The following is a 22,849-nucleotide window of genomic DNA, read 5'->3' on the forward strand; positions in this document are numbered from 1 at the left end:
AACACAGGGCAAGGGAGAGTTACAAAAGAAGAGGAATTGCCAAGAATAAAGATGCTGCAGAAGTGCAAGGTAAAAGAAAGTTGGAAATTTTCCACTGGATTTAGCCGAAGCATTTTGGGGACCTTGGTACTTTGTAGAAACTGTGAGAGCATCATCTCTCCCCAGGAAGGTGTTGGTGCCCATGTCAAGGTACTCGCTGAACAGAATGTGGACTGATTCACCTGTCGGTTTTATCCATTCATGTGGACTGCCAGCTATCCAAGGGCTTTGAATAAGAAGATGATATTTGTTGGACAGTTCCTATGGGCTAGGCACTGTGCTGACTATTTTGCATATACTAATATATTTGATCCTCAGAGCCAATCAATGAGAGAGGTCTGATTTACCATTTTATGTATGTGGAAATTGACATACCAAGATCTTATAACTACTAAGCAGCAATATAAAGGCTGGAAATTCAGTCTTCCTGACTCTGAAATTAGTGAGGTGAAAGGGACATTGTCCCCTTCCTTCCTGTGTCATTTGGAAGCCTGGTCTTATCCAGTAGCTGCTGGTTTCTTACCCAAAAGCTTTCCATTCTTCCTCCTAAAGGACCTGAACTGTGTTTCTGTATGGAACCACCTGTGCTTCAGGAAAGACTGAGCCCATTCTCAATCCCAAAAAGCAAAATTTGACTGACTAAAGACAATGATCATCATTTCATTTGCTTTCTTGTTGATTGGCCTAGAAACAGACTTGTGATGCAATTTGGCTTTTTAAGACTTGAGGACATACCTGCTGAGAGTTGGGGTTGTAAGAACAGAGTGTCTAGGAAAGGAATCATCTTTCAGAAAGGCTCAGTGATCCAAGGAGAAGAAGGTCTCCCTTTTGGCTTTATGTATTTATTTATTTTCATTTAGATATGGTTGAGAATGCACTGCCAACAGTTATTGCAGTCACTTTGCAATCATGAGGGAACTCAGAACTTGAGAATAAAGTTAATATGAAGACTTTAATGGTAGTGCTGAAGTAATGCATCCCAGGACCACTGCCCAACCCCAAGCTTCTCACTTGGTCAGGTAAGAAATATCTATTGTTCAATTCATTATAAGTTTTGCTCTTGCACTATTTGGAGCTAAGACATTTCATTTATACACTGTATTATACTAAGGATGTTTTTACTCACCAGTTTATCTCTAGTCCTAATAATTTCTCAACAAATGCATTTTGATTGACTGCATGAAGACCTTTGTATTTCAGAGTAAAAATGAATGAATTTCATTAATTATTACAATGTGTGGGAAGCCCAAGAAGCAATAGGTCGTTGAAATTCTCTATAGAAGCACAACAGGGGGCTGGAGATGCAGCTCAGTGGTAGAGCACTTGCCTAGTACTTGGAGGTCCTGACTTTGATCCCTAGCATCACACACACACACACACACACACACCATCAAAAGCACAACAGGAGGAGAAAATATTGCATACCACATAGATGAATCCCTGGTCCTGGTCCTATATAACAGGGCACCCTCCCAACACTGTCTCCACCAGGGACACTCTGTGCTATGTCAGTCAGATAGCATTTTCACATGTAATTAATTAAAATTGTCCCCAGCTTTTGTCCCCAGTTACTAAGGTTCAAACTAAAAACATCCTGGAATGTATTCTCAGTCAGGAGGGAGCTGCATTTGAGATTTGTGCTGGCAACCCTGAGCTATGACCACAGCACACATTCTTGTGGGAAACAACAGATGAAACTTCTACAGCAGGATTCTTCCACTAGGAAAGTGGGAGTGGGGCACAAGCCTCAGTGTACCCAAGGGAGGTTTCTCCTTCTGAAACATAGTGAGACTCATTCTTCCCAGTGAAGGAGATGCTTTTCCCCCTCCAGAGTAAACATAGCTGGAGGAGCAAGTGGGTGCAACATGGAGACACAGCTGAGTTCTCTTTCCAAAGCTTATTGCGTAAGGCTGTATGTGGTTTGTGAGAGCAACTTGAGGTCCTGGTTACTGATAAAAATGATATAATTTTAGAACTTTCATAAGCCTGTGTGGCCTCTGTTAAAGATACCAATTAGAGTCTTGAAGTACTGAACACAATTACCTAAACTGTTTTCAGAATGCCCAAGGTCAGTATTGGCTCTGTGCCCCATTCTCCTCCCCTTCTGCATCCAGCTGGATTATTCTAGTTGTGATTCTCAGCCATGGTTCAGTTTCTGTATATGCAGCAGTGTGTTGGGAAGGAATTCCCAACCTGGCCCTATTCTGAAGGAAGTGGCCCTACATGATTTCCCATATCCAATACATTTGGTCTACTGTGCAGCTCAAGTCAGATGTTTCTTTGTTGACTGCCTGTCTGGATGACCTGTCCATTGCTATAAGTGGAATGTCAGGTCCCCTACCACAGTCCAGTTGCAATCAATTTCTCCATTTAGTGCTATTAATATTTGTCTTTTATACTTAGATGCTCTTATGTTGAATGGGTAGATGTTTATGACTGTTATATCCTCTTTATGGTTTTTAGTTTAAACTCTATTTTATTTGACATAACTGTAGCTACTTTGTAATTTCTTTTTTTTTTTTCATTTTTCTTTTATTATTCATATGTGCATACAAGGCTTGGTTCATTTCTCCCCCCTGCCCCCACCCCCTCCCTTACCACCCACTCCGCCCCCTCCCTCTCCCCCGCAATACCCAGCAGAAACTATTTTGCCCTTATTTCTAATTTTGTTGTAGAGAGAGTATAAGCAATAATAGGAAGGAACAAGGGTTTTTGCTGGTTGAGATAAGGATTGCTATACAGGGCATTGACTCACATTGATTTCCTGTGCGTGGGTGTTACCTTCTAGGTTAATTCTTTTTGATCTAACCTTTTCTCTAGTACCTGTTACCCTTTTCCTATTGGCCTCAGTTGCTTTGATCCTGTGATCCTGGAAAATGACAGTTGTTTTTGAAGCTAGCCATTCATAAACTGTCTGGCAGCCAGTGAGATAACCCAATGGGTTATTTCTACACAATAGGGATGCTCAGTGCCCTGCAGCCATTAACAGACTGTATCATATCCTTTCAGAGAGCTTCCCAGTGACACACAGAGAGAAATAGAAATGGCAACAGGGTCCAGAAGCAAGAGACTCACGCGGAGGTAGCAGTGGGTGGAAGTCATGAGATAACCTACATGGAAAAGAAGGATATTGGAGAGAGCTAGGTGGGGGTGTGAGAATTGAATTGTCAAGAGTGGCAGAAGAAGCATGCAGTGGCCTCTTGTGCTGCCATGGATCCCCACTGTTAAGAAAGCCACAAGATCATGGCATCTGTAGACCAAGAATGAAGTCCCAGTTTCTGAGAGGCTCATTCACCTCTCTGCAGTTCTTCTCTATGTCCTTCCTATTCTAAATCTTGATTAATGAAGAGTCCAATTGCAACAGATCTTGCAATCTGAAAGAGTTTAACAAATATCCCCAACATTTACCAGCTTTGTGACTTTAGGTAAGTCCCTTCGCCTCTACAAACATTATGTCATAGGCAGAATCATGGCCCCAAATACACCCATGGCCTGATTCCCAGAACTTGAGAATATGTGACCTTCTATGGCAAAAGAGATTTTGCAGATATGACTAAGTTAGGGACCTTCAGCTGGGCTTTGATACTCATTCAGGTCCAGTCTATCGCTGGATTCTTAATACAAGACAGAACTTTTCCCAGCTCTGGCCAAGCAGAGATGTGACTGGGAAAGACTGGTCTGAGAGGCAATGTTGTTGCCTGTGAAGATGGAGGAAGATGACTGTTGGAATGAAAAAAAAGCATGGAAGGACAGGCGGGAGGCAGCTCAACATCAGCCTAGGCTTTATTTTGGAAAGAGAGTCTGTGGAGGGGGTCTCCAGCAAGAAAGCTAAGCCCACTGCCACACACAGGCTTGGGGTCGATATAGAGAGAGTTGGTGGAAAAGTACCAGGAAGATTGCTGGATGGGGAGAGTTTTCTGTGGGTCACTAAGGAGTGCTGTTGCTGGGCAACTAAGGAAGATAAGTTGTGGTTAGGTCACTCATCTGCTCAACTGTCCTTGGTGCCCACTTGGAGATAAAGGTTAACAACTATCCCTTTGTCAATCTTTGGGTTTGTCTGGGGAGTTTCCAGTAAGCCACCTGTGAGGGGGAGTGGGTCTGGTGATAAATTTGTCTTAAACTATTATGTTTGTGGTAATTTGATATAGCAGCAATAGAAAACAAACAGTATACTAGATCACTATATACATGAGAAAAATATATAGACCAGGTGGAATGGCTCACACCTATAATCCTAGCTATCAGGAAGCAGAGATTGGAAAGATCACAAATCAAGGCGAGCCTAGACAAAAAAGTTCACAAGATTCCATCTCAACCAATGGCTGGCCACAGTAGTTCACTGCCTGTCACTCCAACTACACAGGGAACACAGCAGTCTAGGCTGACTTGAGCCTAAATGCAAGATTCTGTCTCAAAAATAACCAATTCAAAAAGGGCTGCAGGTGTGGAAGAGCACCTAGAAAGTGCAAGGCCCTGAGTTCATTCCCCAATACTGCCAAAAAAAGAACAAATACTCCAGTGTAATATTAGTTATATCACCTTTTTGAATTACTATTTATTTTCCTGGTTTCAACAATGAGTATGTGCTATTTGTGTAATAAAGAAATCATGGAAATATTAAAGAATAAATAGTATGTACTAAAATAAAACAGAGAACCTTTAGTGCTCTGTTCAGCTGAGCAATCTAGGAGATGGCTCATTTACCAGTCTATATCTTGCCTCTTCTTGAAAGCTATATACAGACCTCAACGCCTGCACAAAGGGACCACAAAAGCTGGGTGTAATGGTACATGCCTCTAATTCCATCACTTCGGAGGCTGAGGCAAGAGTATTTCAAGCTCAAGGCTAGCCTGAGCTACATATCAATCCCCTGTCTCAAAAAGATTGGGGGGGAACCACAAAAAGCAATTTGAAACCACTCTGTCTGCTGTCTTTATTTTCTTTTTTTTCCACCTCTCAGGTATATTTGATTGTGTCGTATTAGTATATTTCTATACTTTTGTTCTCTGCACTTTTTTCTTTTATTTTTGACAAATTATAATCATATATAATTATGGAAATACACAGTGATGTTATATAAGTATACAGTATAGAGTGATCAAGTCAAGCTAATTAGCATATCAGATACTTGAAATACTTAGAATTTATTCTTCTTGTTTAACTATAAATTTTCTACCATTTGACCAACATCTCCTAATTCCTCCTTCCTTCTAACATCCTCCTATGCTCTCTGCTTCTGTAAGTTCAATTGTTTTAGATTCCAAGGATAAGTGAGAACAGGTGGTTTCCCTGTCTTTCTGTGCCTGGCTTATTCACTTAGCATACTGTTTTCCAGGTGTATCCACGTTGTCACAAATGAGAGAATTTCCTTCTCTTTTTTAGACTGAATAGTATTCCATTGTGTTTATACACCACATTTTCTTTATCCATTCATCTGCTGGTGGACACTTAGGGAGATTTCATGTCTTGGCTTTTGTAAATGATGCTTCTGTGAACATGGGATACAGATATGTCTTCAACATACTGACTTCAAATCCACAGGCTATGCAACCAGAAGTGGGATAGCTGAATCTGTATGTATTGCCTAGAACAATTTGTTCTTTGATAAATATATATCTAACAATTTTTTAGTATACATTGTGTTATCCTGAGGCCATTCACACACTGCATATTTTGTAAAGTCTTCATTAGTCTTGTTATGGCACATTAAGATCGACCTCAAGAGTGTGTTGATAGGGCTTAAAATTTAAAAGAACTATTCAAGAAGACAGTTTAGAGATGTTGTGATCAACAAAAGTCTTGTTAATCTTCATGGTAGTTCTTTAGCCTCACCCAAAGACTGAAAACCCCTAAAGCCCATCCACAGTTCACTCAGAGTCAGGAGAGGAATGTTAACTGATACTACAGTTCTCCACATTGGTGATAAGCACAAAATAATGGAGCAGTGCAGCTCATTAGAAGATACTTGTGGCTCACTTAAACTTAAGAACTTGGCTTTGGTGAGTTAAAAATGCAGAGTATGCTTGCAAATACTAGTTCCCACTTGAGCAAAAATTTCTTAGTCCTTATCAGAGCCAACCATCTTCTGGACTCTGAATAACCCTAAATGTAATTTGGCATTTGGACAAGACAACAGATACTTTGCAAGACTTGGTTAGAGAATAATGCAAAACTGTTTCCCATTAAGTTACTTTGATCTATGCTGAGCTGAATACCTGGGTTGGTCCCCAACTAAGCTACACCCCAAAGGAATGAAGAAAATAGAGCAAATTTCTAGGAGTAGAGATCTCAATTCTTACCATGTCTTTATCCATCCAATAGTTGCTGGACACTGTGGATCTGTTCTCCAACATTCACTTGCATGAGGCTATCTGGGGAGTGTATTCCACTCCGCAGAAAATCAGGACTTTGCAGTTCATGGGGATGGGACCTGGGAGTCTATATTTGTCTCATATGTGATTCTGATGAGAACCTCTCAGGACAGCTTTGTAACCTATTTAGTTTGAGACTCCAAATGAATAAGCAGCAGCTCCTTGCCTTTCAGGAGCCTCAAAGTAATGATACCTACTATTGTGACATTTAATGATAAATGCTATATAGAAGTCCTGGTGACAGCGAGAGGGGAACAGATAACTGGGAAGGACATGCAGTATAGAAGGACAATGCTAAGTATTGTCAGGAAGAAAAGGAGGAAGGAACTCTAGTCAGGAGTCAGCCGTTATAATCTGAGAAATCATGAATATGAGGGAGCAGTGAGTACTTCCATGTGATGGTAAGGTGAAGGGCACTATGACAGTGGACATGGCAGGAGAGAATCTAAGAAGACAGCATGGATCTCAGCTCACTAAGTCATTGCAATTTTATTTTGTAAGTAACAAAATAAAAGGTGGAAGTCTGTAAGTAGGCTGGGGAAGGGGAAGATTTGAAATTTGTCTCTAGAAACATCTCATATTACAGAGATGTTCATTCAATTAATATCTCCTGAGTACCTACTCTCTTAGTCATTTTAGGCTATGGCAATGCCTTAGACTGGGTAGCTTATAAACAGCAAAAATTTATGGCTCACAGTTCTGAAGGGTAGGAAGTCAAAGATCAAGGTGCTGGCAGATTCAATGTCTGGTTAGGACTCTCTTCCTCACAGATGGTGGAAGGGGCAAACAAACTCCCTCAGATCTCTTTTATAAGGGAATTATTCCCATCCATGAGGGTGGAGTCCTTATGACCTAATTACCTCTCAAAGGCCCAAACCTATTAAAATGATCACATTGGAGATAAGCAATTAGACCATTGTACAAGCCATGTACTCCTCTAATATTCAAGGTTCAAAGAGGACAGTCACAGTTAGGAATTGTTTTGCTAGACCAAGCAGTGAAAGTCCAAACCAAGGTATGTACAATGATTCAACAATATTTGAGATTAAATAATTTATTAAAAAATGGAATTTTGTGACCATGTAAATGGACTTAAGAGTGGTGATGGTAGGAGGATGCTTGAAATCTTTTAGGTTTGAAAGCCTAAGTCTGAAAGATTTAGAAAGTCTAAAAGACTAAGTGTATGATATTGGCATAAATGAAGAGTACAGGCTTGTCCCTGGTCTAAATGAGATGAGATCACCCAAAGAGAACAGCAGAATGAAAATATGTAAGGTCCAGCAGTAAAACTTGGGTAGCAATAAGCAAAAGAGTACCATGAACTATGGTGGAGGTGAACCAAAACTAAATGGTGTCTTCCAAAGAAATAGAAGGGTGTGAGAGGAAAGAAATGATCTACTTTTTTTTTTTTAAGTATAAGGATTGAACTTAGGGTCTCATGTATCCTAGGCAAGCTCTCTACCATTGAGCCACAGCCCAACCTAAACTTTTTTAAATTCAGCATAAAAATACTACAGTGTCTAATGGCTTCATCACCTAGGTTACCAAAGATAACTTTAGAAAGAACAATGTTAGTGGAGAGCTGGGGATGGGAACCAAAGGTCAATATGAAAGGACTGTAGTGAGGAAAGGGATATGGAAGTTGTAGACATGGAGGTACAAAATGTAGGCCAACCCTCTAGAACAATTGAACATGAAAGACAGAAAAGAAGAAGGTAAAGTGAGTATAGATGCAACCAAGGGATGAGCTAGGGCTTCCATGAAAATGTGACCATAAAGCTCTTATTTATATAACTGGAAATGTTGTAAAAATTTGGGAGGGGTAAGTTGGATTTCCATTTTACTTTACTATTGTCTTAGCAATTGCATAAAAACTAAAGTAAATAAACAGACACAGTGGGGTTTTAACTACTGGAGATATTAAAAAAAAATCCTAGATTCAGAAAGTAGCAATCCCTTAATATGGGATTATGATAAGGGAGTCAGAAAGAGGAAAATGTCTAATGAAAAGGAGAGGAAAAGAATTGTGGAAAAAACTAGATGTAAATGATCACAGTCAATGGCAGCGTATGCATGTGTCCAAGAAGAGGTATGTGAATTGACTTGAGGTTTTGATTAGTTATCACATAGGCAAGAAAGATTTTCCCTCCTATGTAGAAGCTAGACCTTTATAAAAGAGAACAGATACATAAATACATACATCATATGTGTGTATGTGTACATATATACATACATATAGATAGAGAGAGAGAGAGAGAGAGAGAGAGAACAGGATTATAATAGTAGGTTGGGTCTGTCTGAGAGGACTACAAGAAGGTGAGAGAGGAAAAGAGAATGATAAAGAGTGAATAACATCAAAATACATTGCATCTGTGTATGAAGATAATATAATGAAATGTGCTGAAAACAGTATAATAAAGAGTAATAGCAGCAATTAATCTGATTAAAGTACAATATATACACACGTGAAATACCAAGGCAAAACTGCCTTGAACCATCACTATACACTTAAAAATGAAGAACAGGAAGGTAAAACTGGTCAGGGGGGTTGGTACCAGTGGGTGGGGAGAGGGTGAAAGAATGTACGTTGTATACATGTATGAAAATAGAGCAATGAAACTTGTTGAAATTGAAATTGTTCTAAGAAGGGAGGAAGGGAGATAAGGGAGAATGACAGAGGGGATGAAACTAATTCAGATATATTATAAGCACATATATAAATATCACAATGTATAACCCCTGTACAACTATCATATGATAATGTAAAAAAACAAGGAAAATCCAAAACTTCACCTTATCAAATGGAGATGGACTATTAGTAGTTGATGTGGAAAATGTACTCAGAGGTAAACCAGTTGGATGTAAATCTAGGTTTGTGAACATTTAGGAAGCAAGTGAGAAAAAGTCAAGTAAACTAAGGAGTCTAATCGTTCAACTATTGAAACTAACAACACAGTTTTTTCTATTCTCATGAATAAGACATTGTTTTTAAGTTACTATTTCATGTGAAACCAGAGTGGCAGTTTATGTGGTTCCCTCAGAAGTAGAGCACAATGGTTTCGGTGTCATGCTTTGTGCACACAGCATATTCAAGGTCAGGACTGCAGGTGTGCACAATTGCAGACTGATGGTGGCTGCATGTATTTATACAAATGCCCAGAAAATGTCTTGGTAGCATACAAATCAAGCAGAAAGCAGGATCCATGGGCAGAGCAAAGGAGGGAACTGAATTAGGTTTGATGGTCAGTAGGTACTTAAGCTTTACTTGCAATGTTAGTTTTATACAAGAGAATCTTGCTTTTTTGTAGATTTTAAAATTATAGAAAAATTAGTAGATATTACATTCATTATTAATCAAGTAGTAATGTTAGAAGCTGTAATTCAAAGGATTTACGAATATGCAGAGGATGGGAGCAGTAGACAAATTCTGCAGGGACCATGAAGAATCCTAAAAGAGCTCATGTCAGGAGTACTTACCCAGATGTAAAGTAAGGACTGATCTCCGAGCTTCTGAAGAATGAGAAAACCTTGTAAAGGATGCTGTGGAAGACCTGACATAATGAGAGATGACTAAGAAGCTTCTTGAATAGCAGAAAGGCCTCGGTTGAGGTTTTGGGGGGAGAATTTGCAAAGAAACAAATTGCCCTTTGTTAACTTTGCACAGTGAGTCTGGGTAGCTCTGGGGCATGCAAGAAAGCAGATTAGTCTTCCATTTAGAACTGGAGATGAGCAAGATGAACACTCAGAATAGCAGAGCAAGGAAATCAGCATCCTATGTGCTGCTGAAATAGCTGGTCATGGGGGTCTGGTAATGTGAGGGCTGAAGACTCCAGGACACTGCTGACAGACTGGGAAATAGTATAGGCAAAAGAGAATATGCTCTCTAATGAGGTAAGGGAGAGTATTTGCAGGATTGTACAGACTAAAGTAAAGCACACCCACAGTGGGCATATATTTGAACTTCAACTTAACTATTAATAATGAAAACCAGGACTGTCAAATAGGCACAGTGTGTGGGGGCATACTAGTGGGAGAGAGAAGGATGAATGAAGGAGATTAAGGTGACCGTATATGGCAGATGGACTTCATATACCTATATGAAACAGAGCTAAAAAACCTCTTGCAATTGCTTTAAGTGGGGTGGGGAGGGGGCTGAGGGGGACAGATGATGGCAGAAATGTAAATAATGTACAATATAAGTCTAATTGGAATTGTCACTACAAATCTCCCCTTGTATAATGAATATATTCTAATAAAAAATTTATATTAAAAAAAGAGAGAGAAGAGGCTCTCTCACAAAGGAGAGAAAAAGATTGTAGCTGGCAAGAGAAGAGATGAGGGAGGTAGACGAGGCTCATTCTTCCATGCCTACTTTTCTTAGTTTATTTTCTGTTTCTAAAACAAAATTGCTAAGACTGGGTAATTTAAATTTAATGTAAATGTCTTAGTGGGCTGATGATTCCCCATGGCTAATAATGAAGTTTATTTGGATCATAGGTTGGGAAGCCCAAGAGCAAGGTGCCAACATCTGCTGACATCTGGCAAGGGCAAAAGAGCACAAGTCTCATCCTGACATGGTGGAGGGCGTCATGTGGCAAGATGGAGCAAGTATGCTAAACTGGTCCTCCTTCCTCTTTTTCTTCTTCTTCTTTTTGGAACTGGGTTTGAAGTCAGGGCTTTGCACTTGCAAAACAGGCACGTGACTGCTTGAGCCCTACCGCCAGTCCATTTTGTTCTGGTTATTTTGGAGATGGAGTATCACACACTATTTGTCCCCGTTGGCCACAAACCATGTTCCTCCTGATCTCACCCACCCAAGTAGCTGGGATTATAGACACAAGACACCAGCCCCTGACTCCCTCTTCTTATAAAAACACTTAGCACCATCTTGGGGGGTCCATCCTCATGATCTCATCTAATATTAATTACCTCTTAGATGCTTCACCTCCAAATACCATCAACATATGAATTCAGCTATAAGTTTTCCAACATCTAAATTCCAGGTGCTATGTCCATACTATGACACTACTAGACTGAACTCTTCTAAGGAGAGCACTGTTTCTCTTTCACTTTTTTTCCCACTTATTAAAGTTTACACTAAGTGTTTTTAAAATCAAGAGTGAATCAATTAATGGGAACAGTTATCTCACTAGGTTGTCTCCCCACTATACTTTACGTTTCTTGAAGCTGGGCCTGTGTCTTATGGATTGATGTATGAAGAATGCTCAGGAATGCTCCCGGGAGTCTACAGATACACATAGTTGTTCTATAAACTGATTTCCTCATATAAAAATGAAAATCACAAGACTTGAGTCCCATTCCTGAGCAAGGACGAAGCATGCCTCAAAATACTAGAGAACTTTGCTCTTAAAACTTGCCAAACCAACCCTTGAGCATATTCACTTAAATGCCTTAGTGGGCTGCTGATTCCCATGGCTAATACTGTTTTCAGTCATGGAAGGAAATGAGTCGAACACATGGAATCCTAATCACACATGCACACCTTGGCCTTAGAATTTTTTCAACCATTTCACTTAACATTTTCCTCACTTCTCCCTTTCCTACCCCTCATCCTCCACCATATGCAACAGTTGCTCCTTAGACCAAACATCCATGACAAATTCAAAGCAGTTGCCTGGGGTTTGACCATTGCTTAACAGGTAGTTACAAACCATCTTGTGGTGCTAACCAGGATTCCAGCTAACTGAGATGGAATGAAGGAGCTAATTATAGCAGTCAAGAAGACTGTTTAAATGAAGATGAAAATATAAACACTGCCTTCATTGGATAGAGTAATTAGAAATTACAGTCGTTTGTTTTTTGCCAGAACCATCTGTGGTTTGTCAAAAATTTTGACAAGCAGAATAACCTGCCACTAATCAAAGAGAAGAAAAGAAAGAAAAAAAGAAGAAAAACATCCAAGATTGTAAGTAGGGAAACAGACATTTTCCCTGTTTTCTAAATGAGAAAAATATTTAACTTGTTTTTCTAAAATAATTCTGATCTGATTTTGGACAAGGTCTCAGCTTCTCATTTGCCTTAAAAAGATGTGCTTTCTCCGTTATGAAAACTTCAGCAGTAGGAGAATCAGGCAACTTGAAGTGGAAAAAGAAGTCATGTAGATAAATAACAGAGTTAAGGACAATTAAGCTGTAAAACTCTAGTACTTTATATAAAAGGAGACCAACCTGAGCTTTTTTGGTGTTTTTTTTTTTTTTTTAGCATATTGGCTTACAGGAAAAATTTAGTAGTACTTATATTTGAGTGTAAGCTACAGAAATGTAAATTATATTTTTCTAGTTTATATATTTAAATTATATATTAAGCCTAAAAGCCTGATGAAGGAAATAACCATTTGATATGGTATAATGGAAAATGCAAATGTGCTATCTGTACTTTTCCTTTATTTGTATCAGTTTATTGTGAAGACTCTAAGCTATAAAATAAACACTTGGCAAGAGAATAATTCTACGTAGAATCTAGAAGAGATTCTGACACTTAACATTTGTTTAAGAATGGTTTTGTAAGAAAGAGAGGAAGAGGGAAAGAATAAAACAGGTTACCATTTGATGGATATTGCTAATTTCACTTATGGATGCAATGTATGTCTGAAAATAGACATATATGTTCCTGTTATTGTTGCATCTCTAAATCTCAACTAGAGAAGGCTTTAATCTGATTGTTTATTTTCTTTATTTGTTTAAAATGGCATTGTTTTTTCATTATTCCATTTTGCATATGTATATAAAGCCCATCAACCATATTCCCTCACCTTCATCTCCTTCATTCACTCTCCCCCCTTCTACAAGTACCCCCCCACACACACTGTACTATTTTACAGTCCTGTCTTTCATTGTTAATTCCAAAGACAATGTTCAAAGGATCTTCTTGATGTATCCCCATTGTGAAAGTGGCATCTTTTTATGGGCAGAATATCCTTTACTAAGATTCATGCCAGCTCAAACATTTTAAGATAAATGGCATGAATCTGAATTTCAGCAAAGTCTTACAGGAAATAAACGAAACTAAGTAGGAGCTGGAGGAGTAGCTTTGTAATATAATGTGTGCTCAAGGCCCTGGATTCAATTCCTATCACAAAAATAATAATAAAAAATAGAAGTCACAGGAATACAACACGCAGCCTGGGCAGAGTGTGATAAAGAGGGACAGCACCTTCCCTGTCTTCATGATGGCGCTAAATCAAAGCATAAGGAATCATTGGATTACTTAGAAGCATTCGTTGTTCAAACCATCTCTCCTCTCAACTCACTAGGTCCACAAGTCATTTTCTAGGCACCAGAGAGAAGTGGGAAGCAGAAAATGAAGGGAAAAAGCAAAGGCATCAGCAGATAATAATACAAATTTGCCATTGATAAATAATAGCAAACACTTACACAGTGCTTATTTTATTTGTGCCAGACACTAGTTCATTCAATTCTGGCAACACCCTTATGATCATTTCCATTATACAAATGAGGAAGCTGAGGCACGGGAGGCCAAAAGTATGCAAAGTCTAGAGCCATAATTCAAACCCAGGTGGTTCACCTCAGAGCCTATTAACTGCTCACAAGTGCAGAAGAGGACAAAGGAATTGGGGCTAGGTGGCTTTTGAATTCCCTTCCATATCCACAAATCTAAGCTTCCATACCACATTACAAGTAAGAGAGTCTCCATTTGCGTACCCAGTCCCCAGCACCACGCTTATTACAGTGGACAAGCTCAATAAACACTTGTCAAATGAAAGAATGTTTCAAGTCAATTTATAGTGAAACCCTCTGGGACAAATCAAAAAAAACCTAAAATATCAATTCAGTTGGCCTTTCAATAACCTATATTTTGCCTCAATGAAGCTCAGAAAGGGGCTTAAGGAACTGAGAAAAAAAGTCATCCTATCAGAATTTCATTGCAATGTTAATTTAAAGATCATTCATCTTTCTAACAAAAACAAATGGGCCCATGAGAACTAGATTTCTTACCTAAATGGCAAAGTGTCCTCAGCCTATCAGAAAGTCTGACAGAGGAAAGAAAAAAGGGACACAGAGAGGAAATGAACCGAGACAACATCACCTCACAGAAACAGGAAGGAACCCCCCCAACACACACACACACACCACTGACATCCTACGGGTGCAATTGCACAGTCGAGAAGAACTTACAGCTGCCTTTAGAAGCAGGGCTGGTGGCTGCAAGGGAAGACAAGCATAACGATGCATTAGGACTAGCGGTCACCTCCGGCCTGCCTGCCCAGGGAAAGGGCGAGAAGACCAGGGACACAAGAGGCTCCATCCAGTATGGTTCTGCCCTTGGGTGAGTGCCAGCTACTTGCTGTGGCCAAAAGTGAGGGCAGGGCTGGGTCTCACTCAGACTAACTTCCTGAGTTGGTGTCAGACATCCGGCGATGTTCCCCACTGTTCACACCCCTTAACCGGGGCTGGAAGGGTTCAACATACCCTGAAGAAGGAATGAGCAACTCCAGGTCTCCTTCGAGCTGATCTGGAGATGTTAGTTCTGGTGTAATTTAAAACTTCCCGTGATTTCTGCTGTTAAAATCATCCTGTGGAGGTGTTTCTTGGGGTGTAAGTGCGTGGCTCTGTCTCTCTTCCCACTGTCGTCACAAACCTTATCTGGGAAGAACTAAACTTTCATGTTCTTTAAGTTATCTTAGTACTACAAAGTGTGGGTTACAATCATTTACATCTATATTGCTTCCAGCCTCTCTAGGAATGGCTCCTAGTGGGCAAGAAATGGAGACAGAGGCCTGGGCTCTGTGTGTGTCCTAGCTCTACAGAAAATTAGTTCTTTAGCACCATATCTAAAGGTCTGGGATGATCCACCCTGGATCATCCTGACAGCTCCATTCATACTTTTCTCTACATCTGTTCGTTCATTTAACTCATTCATTCATCCAATTGCCTTCTGTCCACAATGACTTCGATAAAGGGGGACAGGTTCTATGTATTTTAAAGCTATGATGTGCTATGGTGACAGTGAGAATGGGTACATTAGGTTTTGCCTCCTGCTTGGAGCATCCCTCCTTTTCCCTTCAAAAGCTGTTTTCCCATTCAGAATGGAGCACAAAGAACAATCATCCCTGACAGCATTCTGGGACCCAGCCAATTGGTTTTCCTCCTTGTTTCTGCTTCTTTCCAAGCTTGCATGTTTTCAAGGATGTTCCCATTCTCGTGGGGAAAAAAAGTGATGGAAAGAGAAGTATATGAACTCAGTTTTGAATTAGAGCTCCACCATTTCTTGTTATGAGTTCATTAATTTAACAGCTATCTAGAGAGTATTGCCCTTCTGGCTGTCACTTTGTAAGTTAAAGCCTACAGAAAAGGCAACAAAACGGACATTGCTCCACTCCTCATAAACTCATAGTCCAGGGAAAGGCAGACATTAATTAATAGATAGGAGGAAATTTTGCTTTCTTTTAGCCCTCTAGTTTCTTTGGTTGACTGGCTTATTAGTTAAATTGATATCAGACAGATTAATGAGAGGAAAAACAAGTTTCATTACAGGTATACATAAAACTAGAGACTCAAAGGTATGGTTGGTTGATTGGGGCTTTTGTATTATCCTAAACTGCCAAAAAGAATGGGGATGGAGGCTGAGGGGTGAGTGGAAGTAAATTATGAGACGGTCAAAGGAAAAGCCTGGTATGACCTATACCTCCAGGTAAAATCCAGTAAAAAGATAAGCTTTTTCGTGCAGATTTACTTCGGTGCCTTCTCCATCAGTCAGAGTCTGTTGATCATCCTCCTCTTCCTGGTGGGGAGAGGGAAACAATCTTATAAATGGAGATATCCTTTACAGATGTAAGTTTCTCTGACAAACAGGCAGCTTTCAAAGCTTCTGTGTCTGTGGTTTCTCAAAAAAATACCAGTACACTATAGAGGCATATCTTAGGGGACCATATTCTAGTTTCCTATAGTCATATTTTGGGATGTTGTGTCCTGAACCCCATTAATAATTGCATGAATGTGGTGAGGGCCAGAAGATGTCATGGGGAAACTTGATCTTATCTTCAAGTTAGGGAGGTTTTATAAAGAAGACAGAAATGAAGACTGGAAGAGGTGAAGGGGTTCCTGAGGCAATGGGCTGGCAGAGGGATCAGACATATAGAGCCCTGAAGTAGGAGATCTGAGGGAAAATGAGGCCAGTGTGGCCAGAGCGAAGAAGAGCGTGACTGAAGGCAAGCCTGGGGTGGGGAGGATGAACAGTCATCCTTAAGGATGTTAACCCTCCTGGCTGATCTGCTTTTATTCTTGTTTGGTGGTATGGAGGACTGAATTCAGAGCTTCCTGCTTGGTAGGCAAGAGCTCTACTGCTTGAGCCAGGCCCACAGTACTTTAGCTTTTTAGTTTGTTTTTCAGATAGGGTGTCACACTTTTGCCCAGGCTGGCCTCAGACTGTGATCTTCTGCCTCCCAAACAGTTACAAAAAAAAAGAGGAATCTCTTTTACTACAGTGTAAAGAGTTGATCAGAGAGTCCAGAGGAAGGTTTGATGCAGTTACCCAAGCCAGTGTATCTATGAAATTATAAACAGGGTGGTAGTGGTGGAGAGAAAACAGGACAAATTAAAGGTCCTCTAGAAAGTCAATAGGAATTGGTGAAGGATAGGAAAAGGGAGGGGGTGGTCATCTTGATTGGGGTATGCAAATGGATGGTGGTGCTACACTGACCACCACAGAAACTGGTAAAGCTGGTGGCTTTACCAGTTTCTTTACCTGGAATTAATGATTTTGGAGGGTCTGACAAACAAGGACAGAGGTCAGGCATGTGGTCCACAGGTTGGTCTAGAGCTCAGAGTAGAAGCCTGGAGATCCTTGACATTTTGATGGTAATTAAAGCAATGAGTACAGATGATAGGCCTTAAGATAGAGTATCAATGAGAAAGGAGAGGGCAGCCAGGCTTCGAATCTCAAGAAATATTAACATTTAAGGATGTAGAGGAGAGGAAACTCCCTGAGAATTATTCTAATAGTTTCTCAAAAATATTAAACACAAAATCACCATATGACCCAGTCTTTCCAGTCTTAGTTGTATAGTTGACCCTCTATATGCACAGATCTCACACCTGCAGATTCATCCAACTATGGATCAAAAAATACCAGGGGGAGAGCCAGGTGTGGTGGCATGCAGCTTTAGTCTTAGATACCTGGGAAGTTGAGGGAGGAGAATTACTTGAGCCCAAGAGTTGAAGACCAGCCTGGGCAACACAGTGAGACCCTACCTCAAAGAGAAAGAAAGAGAGTGAGAGAGAGAGATAGAGAGGAAGGAAGGAAGGAGGGAGGGAGGGAGGGAGAGAGAGGAGAGAGAGAAAGAAAGAAAGAGGAGAGGGGGGAAGGAGGGAAGGGGAGAGAAAGAAAGAAGGAAGAAAGGAAGGGAGGGAGGGAGGGAGGGAGGAGGCATAACTAGGGATGTGGACCAGCACAGGTTGCATGACATTGGACAAATGATGGACCTCCTAGTGCCTCTTCCTATCCTTCTGAGCCTGGCCTACTTGGTGGGAGAGGAAGAGAGAATAATAGAGAGTGAGTAATATTGAAACACAATGCATTGATATAGGAAGATAATATAAGGAAATGCACTATAACTGTTGAATAATAGGGGAATGGTGAGAGAAAGAGTAAGAAGCAGAGGGGCTCATCTGACTAAAGTCAGTATATACAGCTGTGAAATACCTCCTCAAACAATTAATATACACTTTAAAAAAATGAAGGACAGGAAGATAAAACAGATCCCATCCAGGGGTGGGTACCAGTGGCGGGGGGACAGTAAACATAAAGAGTAAAGAGGGCAAAAATTGTGGTTGTACTTTGTATATCTGAAAAAATAGAGCAATGAAACCTGTCGAAGTTGTTCTAAGGAGGGGAGGGAGAATGAAGGAGGATGATTGAGGGGTGACTTAATTAAGATATCTTGTAAGCACATATGTAAATGTCAAAGGTATCTTATCTGTACAGTTACTATATGCTAATATGTAAAAAAAAATTTTAACAAAGAAGGGAAAAATCACTCCCTTGAAGGGCTGTGGTAAGGATGAAATCTGATAACAACTGCTTTACCTGTGTGGTAGAGAAAGGGTATCTAGGAGCAATTGGTGCCCTGCCTCTGGCCTCTGGCCTCACCATACTGTGCTGATCCACAGCCTAAGTCTTTATCTTACCACCTCAGGACTTTCTCCAGGCCTGGCAGGGCCAACTGTAAGCACCTGAGAGGTGAGGGACTGATGAAAATGCCCTGGAATTAATTCTCCACCTCCTCTGTCCTGACTTCAGTTTTTCCTGAAGTTGAAAGAGCTTTATATTTGTAATAAAAATCCAAATTTGGGGAAGGGCAAAGTTTGAAACAGCAGCCAAGTAGGGAAGGGTGGGGAGAGGAGAGTGACTAAACAGGCACGCTGGAACTGAAGGGGTATATAACTGACCACCGTCAAGCCAGTGTAAGTTTCTTGGTTTCATTCAGAAAATATTGTATACACCTAAGTCTCTCAGTGTCCAGGTACATCTGTTCCATTTTTGTCTTGCTTTATTGGTGGTATTACAACATAATATTGCATTTCCACCAATTCCTGTCCCATGTGGAAAAATTAGGTGATTCCAAATACTTTCTTCAGCTCCACAGTAAGCTGTCTCTGAACTATTTCTTAACCTTCATGTCCTCAAATCCTGCATCAGAGTGTGCTCGGAAGGAACCCATGCTAAGGCAATTTAGATGCTCAAATACAGCCAATCATGTGTTGCTTAAAGACAGGGAGATTTTCTTAGGAATGCATCGTTAGGCAACTTTTGGTGGGAAGGGACAATACTGGGGTTTGAACTCAGGTCTTCGCACTTGCTAGTCAGGGGCTCTACCACTTGATTCATGCCTCCAGTTCTTTTTACTTTGGTTATTTTTGAGGTAGGGTCTCGCTTTTTGTCTAGGCCAGCCTGAACTGTAATGCTCTTCTTTTAGGATGACAGGCATGCACCACAACACCCAGTTTTAGTTTTTTCTGTTGAGATGGCGTCTTGTCCGGTTTTTTTTGCCCAGACTGACCTAAGACCATAATCCTTCTGATCTCAGTCTCCCACATAACTTGGGATGACAGGCAGGTGCCATTGAGCCCATCTGTTGGTTAAGTTGGAGTCTCATGAACTTTTTGCCTGGGCTGGCCTTGAACTGTGATCCTCCTGATCTCAGCTCCCCAGGCAGCTGGGATTACAGGCATGAGCCACCTGGCACCTGGCCATCATTAGTCAGTCTACTGTGTGATATTCACACAGTGTGCTTACACAAACCCAGACCGTATAGTCTACTATTACACAAGCTAGTATATGTCTGTGTGTACATTTGTAGGTATATATATATATATATATATAAAATATAGATATATACATATAAGTATGTAAGTATATATATTCTTATATATATATATAAGTATATATATATATTCTTATATATATATATATTCTTATATATATATATATTCTTATATATATATATATTCTTATATATATATATATTCTTATATATATACTTATATATATATATAAGAATATATATACTTACATACTTATATGTATATATCTATATTTTATATATATATATATTCTTCTATCAGTTGAAAGTGTTAAGTAGCTGTCGAGGATAAAGGCTCAGAGTTGTGAGTTCAAGAAGGCACAGTGGCCCTCAAATTTCTCCCTCTCTCATGCACAAAATACTCCCAGCAGGGATGTGAAGTGAAGCTTCTAGAATCAGATTTTAAATGGTCATTAGAAGTGAATGAATTACAGGACGGAAACCCAGAAGAAGGAGACATCAGAGGAAGGATGGGGCCTTAAACGGGAGGGGAAGAAGGAATAAAACGCCTCCCTGAGACAGAACAGGTGAAACTGGGCCCTGGGCAGCCCATGCTGATTATGGGAAATGAAGCATTTCCTTTCACCACCCACTTCCCATACCACACAAACCTTGGTGAAAGAGTCCACAAGGATGCTCCACTTACAAAAGCTTCGTCGGTGGGACAAGCAGATTGGGCTCGAGTGTTCAGCACTCTGCCCGACCCTAAGGAGAGCCTCCTTTCCAGGGTCATTCATCCATTCACCTGCCCTCCATGTGTTTCCCAGAACCATCTTTTCCTTACAGTACAGGCTATGTAGCTATCCCACGGTCATCCAATGGCAGTGTCACCGAATCTCCAGTAACCTTTGGACTAGTTTCCATGACTCTGAAGTTCCCCACCCACAGCTTCACTCGTAGTGAGTGGAAATATTTAGAGGAAGTGAGACTTTCGGCCCGTCACCATGGGAAGCATGGGGGAGCCAGCACTTGTGTTCTCTCAGCACCTGTTCCTCATGCTGGTGATTTGCAGCTCAGAAGAAACAGAATGTTGTTGGGCGTGGTGATGCACGTCTATAATCCTAAATTCTTGGGTGGCTGAGATGGTTGGTTCATGGTTTGAGGCCTTCCAGGGCAAGAACTATGAGATCCTATCTGAAAAATACCTAAAGCTAAAAAGGCTGGAAGTGTGGCTCAGTGGTAGAGCACCCAAGTATGAGAGTGTGAGGCCCTGAGTTCAGCTCCAGAAATGGAGTTGTTGAGAAGATAATGTGCTCAGTCCCTCTGCCAGAGTGGAGAAGTTAGGCAGGAGTGGACTCCAGTGCTGTGTCGTGGTCTGGCTTTGTAGCTGTGAGGCCCTGGTGAGTGAGAACGATTCCCAGTAAATGACGTCTATTGATTGGCTCATTCAGAGAGGAAATGAACAGGGGCTCATTTACTCTCCAGACAAACAGAAGCAACAGTAGTGTATATGTGTGTGCGTGTGTGTGTGCACACACACATATACACACGCATGCTGTAACCAGTAATCACATAAATTGAAACTACTGTAAGTTGAAAATGCACCACCAAACCAAACTCACTGAACATCCTAGCATGGGAGCACAGCACACTATAGAGTGTCAGTTTTGTCACTTTGTGACTGGCGCCGAATGGAAACTGTGGCTTATTGCTTCTGATGCTTCTGAGATAGGGTCTTACCATATAGCTCCACTGGCCTCAATTTGTGATCCTCCTGCCTTTGCCTCCTGCAAAGGTGCCAGGTCTTTGAAGTATGGTTTCTATTGAACGTATGGGTTTCAAACACATCATAAAGTTGAAAAGTCCTAAGTGAAAGCACTACATGTTGGGGACTGTCATATACATATACACGTGTGGGGGGGAGAGGGGGAGGGAGAGAGAGACACACACAGAGAGAAAGGGAGAGCGAGCGAGATTTATTTTGTAAAATTAACTCACAGTTATGGAGGCTGATCAGTGTCAAGCTTGAGACCCAGGGAAGAGTGGATATTGCACTTCAAGTTCAAGGCCATCTGCCGGCAGAACACTTTCTCATTGTTCCACTCTGGGCCCACTCACATTATGCAAAGCCATAGCTTTTACTCAAAGTCACCTGACTTAAATGTTAATCTCATCTAAAACTAAAATAAGATAGCCTCATAGCAACATCCAGAGTAATGTGTAACCAAATAGCAGTATTCAGTGTCTTGACCTAGCCAAGTAGACGCACAGAATTAGCCGTGACAGATTCAAGCCTCGTTTCAGAAAATGATTTGGTAGTTATTTATCCACATTTGTTAAGGGCCCAGTGTGGATACGGCACTGTGCTAGGTGCTGGGGGTTCATCCTGAAGCAAGCAGAGCCCCATCCTTAAATAGCTCGTGTATGGAGGTGGAGGAGGGGGTCCAAGTAAGCAAAAATACTCACACTATGTTTCATGCTTTCCAAAAGTCATGCAAGCACAACTCAAATTGATCAAATCTATTTTTTTCCTTTTAAATATGGTATTGGGATATAGTAAGGAAAGGAACAAAGATTTTCACCTCATGGACCTTATTATCTCCAGAGACCTCAGATGTAAATTATATGTTGATCATAAACACATTCTAACAAAAACACATATAATTCAGTTATAAAGGATGGTGAGGATGAATAGATTCCATACAACTGCATTTAAGATGAAATGACCAGAGAATTTTTTGCATAATTATCTCATTTTCTTCATTATTTCTTTATTTTTATGACAAGCTAGTGAAAGGAACATTTTCATCCAGGTATTATGATTTTAGAATAATAGCTTTTTATCAATGGCTTGATACGATGCTTTGTTTCTCTGTGTTGTTTATTTTTATTGGCTTTTTGTTTCACTGTGCTTCACGGGTTTGTGTGAAGAAAGATGAGGCACTGGAAGTCAAAGTATTAATTCGTGTTGTTTAGAACTGAGAGTCTATTGTCTTAAAATGAGTGTGTCCATGATGGCTTGCTGGAAAGTAACCAATATGGCCATGGTATCAGAGTATTAGCAAAAGAACATCAGACTTTTATTAGAATATCCGAGGGTTGCAAACTGCAGGTCATCCTATGATATGGTTTAGATAATTGTCCCCCAAAGGCATCC

The 22,849-nt window shown here is 40.5% G+C and overlaps 1 protein-coding gene and 1 long non-coding RNA gene across 5 annotated transcripts in view; one reads left to right on the forward strand and one right to left on the reverse strand.

Annotated features, from left to right (window-relative positions):
- Positions 1-14,694, reverse strand: part of LOC141425694 (uncharacterized) — a 108,359-nt gene extending 93,665 nt beyond the window's left edge. For 3 of the 4 annotated variants that reach the window (XR_012450740.1, XR_012450742.1, XR_012450741.1), the window contains exon 1: positions 14,567-14,694. This is a non-coding gene — a long non-coding RNA (uncharacterized lncRNA). Of the gene's footprint in view, positions 1-14,386 lie in introns of all 4 variants that reach the window. The other variant, XR_012450743.1, reaches the window with a different exon arrangement.
- Positions 14,578-22,849, forward strand: part of Nedd9 (neural precursor cell expressed, developmentally down-regulated 9) — a 176,432-nt gene continuing 168,160 nt past the window's right edge. Inside the window, exon 1 of the mRNA XM_020184292.2 lies at positions 14,578-14,717. The gene's annotated coding sequence lies outside the window, so the exon portion shown is untranslated. The remainder of the gene's footprint in view (positions 14,718-22,849) is intronic.

Source organism: Castor canadensis, chromosome 8 (genome assembly GCF_047511655.1).
Source record: "Castor canadensis chromosome 8, mCasCan1.hap1v2, whole genome shotgun sequence".
Lineage (NCBI taxonomy): Eukaryota > Metazoa > Chordata > Mammalia > Rodentia > Castoridae > Castor > Castor canadensis.